Source organism: Oratosquilla oratoria, chromosome 4 (assembly GCF_046742065.1).
Source record: "Oratosquilla oratoria isolate Oo_2021 chromosome 4, ASM4674206v1, whole genome shotgun sequence".
Lineage (NCBI taxonomy): Eukaryota > Metazoa > Arthropoda > Malacostraca > Stomatopoda > Squillidae > Oratosquilla > Oratosquilla oratoria.
The window spans coordinates 41123662-41128053 of record NC_134780.1 but is presented as its reverse complement, the minus strand read 5'-3'; the positions used below and the strand labels follow the sequence as shown (position 1 = coordinate 41128053).

General features: G+C 35.1%; 1 protein-coding gene across 3 annotated transcripts in view; it reads left to right on the top strand.

Moving 5' to 3' along the window:
- The first annotated feature begins 1973 nt into the window (after window positions 1-1973).
- Window positions 1974-4392, top strand: part of LOC143024819 (DNA topoisomerase 3-alpha-like) — a 30569-nt gene continuing 28150 nt past the window's right edge. Inside the window, exon 1 of one of the 3 annotated variants that reach the window (XM_076184056.1) lies at window positions 1974-2148. The gene's annotated coding sequence lies outside the window, so the exon portion shown is untranslated. The other 2 variants (XM_076184055.1, XM_076184057.1) reach the window with 2 other exon arrangements.

Here is a 4392-nt window from a genome sequence, read left to right as displayed (position 1 = left end):
TTTATGCACATGTTCCAGACCCCCATACAAGGGGATGCCCCTCCCGCCTCAGTGCCTCGTGGATGGAGAGCCATCCCTAACCCCCTGCAACACCCTTAGTGTCCAGGGCACTGCAGCGAGACCTAGCATGACTATAGTTAAGTCCAACAGCTGAAGTTGGTTTATTCCCACCACTTTGTATGTTCATTCATTGTCAGAACTTTCCTCCAATTACCTCTCGGGAGGAAGACAAACAACTGCCTCACCAACCCCCTCGTGGTGCTCCCTGGAGTCAACTACCACAAGGGAAGAAGGTGGGGAGCATACACAAGGAGACACATAGCTGTAGACAAAGACCTTTTAGGATTTTGATAAATATGATGTAACAATTAATAAAAAAAAAAAATCCTATTACTTACACCAGGAAATAGAAAAATGAGGTAACAATTAACAAAAAATTAATGTTTCCTATTACTAACACCAGAAAACGAAAATAATGAAAACAAGATATACAGGATCAAAGTAGACGCCGAAAAGGTCATACAAAAAAAAAAAAAAATGCAGAAGATCCAGATAAGATATCCAACCACCACCAGAAATATCTAGTCCCTTATGCAATTAAAACCCCGACCTATTCTTAACCACTCCTGATCACAAAATTGCATCCCAACAAGCTGGAAACCCAGCATACCAAAGACATATCTCCCTCCTCTCCTCAAGGTCTATATTGATGGAAAGATTGGTCTTAAAAATAAAATATATTACCTCACCGAACTGACATGGATTTATAAAGAGCCATTCCACCAATATTACAAACCTCATCCAAATGACTCCTGACAGTACTGTAATAGTCACATGAAAGAGGACTTCAGTCCCTAGACCCATAAAAATGTATATAGATAAGACAATGAAAGTGATAAAAATTATAAAGAATAAAAGGTAATTACATAAATTGGTAAAAAATAAACATATACATATAAGCACAATGACATGGAATGGCTGACAACTGGCCAGCTAAAAGTGCAGTGTTACAGATCAGCAATGTGATGGGAATAAAAAACGATGCCATCATAAATGCTATCTAACCGACTCGCAAGTGACCTCACGCCAAACCTAGAGCACATCACGAAAACCCTTGCCTAAACAGACAACTTAATAATGATAGCCTAGCACAGGTTGAAGCCAGACAATTTTAATCAGCCTGGTGCAGAGACCAGCGTAGACAAACAGGCACTTCTAGAGTTTACTCGATAAAGTTAGACAATCTAACTTAAGGATGAGCGATATTTGGTTAAAAATGGCTATAGAGTTATAATAATCTTTATTTCCTTCTTCTAATCTGGGAAATGGGCGGGGCCAGGGTTGACCTTCCACGAGGAGCCAAGGTATAGGGGAAACGAGTGGGTGTAGGATGTGTGGGAGAGTACGAATGCCTTCGCTGGCTACCTCCCTGAGAGAGTATATCGAAGTGGGTGAATAAAATGTGGTTGAAAAAAGTTGAGTTCATTAAAATTGATGGTTTGTTTTGATTTTTATCGTAAATTGACAGCAGTGTGAGTGAATAAAGTTCAGGCGTTGAAAAAATCACTGGATTTCATACCAAACGTGTCTAGATATATTGTATACAATGAAGTTGACAACTACTTAGACAAATTGTTTTGTACTACCCTGAAGGTATGTATACAAATTTACCGACAAACACCCCCAAAGGATTAAACTTCAATGCATTATCCTTAAATATGACAAGGTTTTGCTCAGATGTCACGGAGAGTTCAGGGTTGACAAACAGGGGTACCAAACAAACTAAGCATTGAGTGTGTTTGTCGTAGCTATCGTTGCAAGAAATACTACACAATTTTTTATTGATAAATGAAACGATGTAAATGTACACTCGAGAAGAAAAAATAATGGACACATACGCTGTGCCCATGTACAAGCAAAATAAATTGCCGTATGTGTACTTTCGGGCATCAGACCATAGAGGATGATGTCAATAAATGTAAAGCTTCTCAGGCTTTAAATATTTCAGTGATAAAGCTAGTTTCTGACTGGGCTGTGGTTTCTTTTCCACTTCTACAAAATATTTTCAGATTATAATGAACATGGGTTTTATTTTGTTTAGTAAAGTGATTTCAACAACAAGAAGCGATTTCTCGAACGCACAAAAAGGTAAACAAGTTAGGCGCCAGAAAGTTGTAGACTTAAAGCATTTAATATCTCTACGAGTTGATTTAATAGTTGTGAAATTTAAACTTCATTAATATCTTCAATTACTCACGTTTAACAGTGTTCACACATGCAATACTCTATGACATGAAAGACATACAGTGTTTCAAGGCGTAAGTAGAAAACAGTTGTGTGTGCAGTGTGTACTGTGTTTTTGAAGTGGGGAAGTGATTTGTAAATATATAATTAGTAATTTAGTTTAATTGATACTCCCGTACAATCCTTTAACAGTGCTGGATTTAGACAAGGTTAGGTTCTGTGTTATATAAAACGTGGAAGCTAATCGCTAAAAAGTAGTGCTGAAATATAAGAATTTAGTTTGAGTGTACATTGACACATGAAACCATTATGATTATACCATATCATATGATTCATCATTCTAACTAAAACCATCAATTTTTTTGTTATTATTAAACCTACTACACACAAAAAAAAACCGCTACATGTGCCCTTGTAAAACTTTCCCCCCAAAAATATTAATAGGCCCCAAGAGGTCAATGCAAGGTACTGTAACTATAATAAGGTTTTAACTTCTGTAGCTTGTGCCTAAATGTGGCGCTGTCATTGCACAACTCACAATTTGTGCATTTGTTTTGGCTGCTGCCAAACAGTTTTATCCAGCTGAGGGAAACCCTTTGTACATGACAAGAGTTAGAGCTGTTAAGTAATACATTTCACAGGTGTTCATGACTCGTACAATCATGGGTGCTGCCAGGTGGTTCTGTTCAGTTGAAAGAAGTCCCCCTCCATAGCAGAGTTACTTTACGAAGTTATGTTTTGTTTGTTGATATGGTGTCTAGTGTATTTTCATAATGAAAATAAGAGTATAACCCAGTATCATGCAAACACATTTTTAACTTCTTTCATTTTTGTATTTTAAAGTTTTTTTTCTTATGGAATGGTTATGTTAGGATAGAGTAGGAGCTATTGGGCAACGTAAATTTCACGTTAAATATCCAAGTTTGCATACTTCTGGAAATTTACCTAAATAAATTTATAAACTAAGATGATGTTACCACTTATGTTTGAATGGTAACCAATTTTTCTTTTCTTTTTTTCTTATAGAGATCTGTTTTTTATAATAAGATGATGCTTAATAAAATTAGTAATAATAGAGAATGTGTCTTAAATATATGCAAAATTATAAAATTGATACAGTGGCACATTTAAGATTAAAGGCATAAGGCTATTTGTCCTATGGAGCCCTTTCTGTTTTCCTAGCTCGCTGTGCACATATATGTGCAGTATAGATTAGTGATTTGTTGTCAGTCTTTTGTTCTGTGTCTTGCCAATATTGGTCCAAATAGCTCTTAAAGGAACTGACACTTGTAGCTGCTACATTATCAGGTAAAATGAGAGAGACTAGCCAGAACTTTAGTGGCTCAATGCTGGACATTCTGTGACATTAATGTCTCCTCTTAGATGAATGTTCCAGCATTGGTCAGCATATTCAAGTTGGGATTGTATAAGCACTATGAAAAGTGATTTAGAAATTCTAACAAACTTAGTGCAAGTATCATGCCAAATTTGTTAGCTCTTTCAGATTATTTCCTTGTCCTTCTTCGATATTAATTGCATATATATGTGCAGTTGGTATATGAAGGACTTTACTGTACCAAAAATAGACCAGCCAATCAGCATTGTTTTATTGTCAGAGACAAGCCCCCATTCACTTATTAATCCTTGTTTATATTGTCCTGAAATATCTCCAATACCATTACAAGGACTCCATCTCTTCTTGTCTTGTGCTTCTATAATATGGGAAAAAGCATGCCTCCACCTTGCTCCCATACATAAAAAATGACAAAATGTGGCAAAACAACTGGACTAGAACATTCCCCATTCTGTATTTTCTCCCACAAGAGGTCAATGCATGGTTTGATGAGGTCACCCCACTTACTATGGGAAAAGGTCAGTTATAGATATCCATACAATAATATGCTTCAGATTAGTGGTAGATTGTAATGGGTTTTTTATTTTTATTTATTTATTCATCTACTTTTATTTTTTGTATTTTGTTTATTATTATTATTGTTGTTAATATTGTTATTATTATTATTTCTTATATATATATATATATATATATATATATATATATATATATATATGTATATATATATGTATATATATATGTATATATATGTATATATATATATATATATATATATATGTGTGTGTGTGTATATA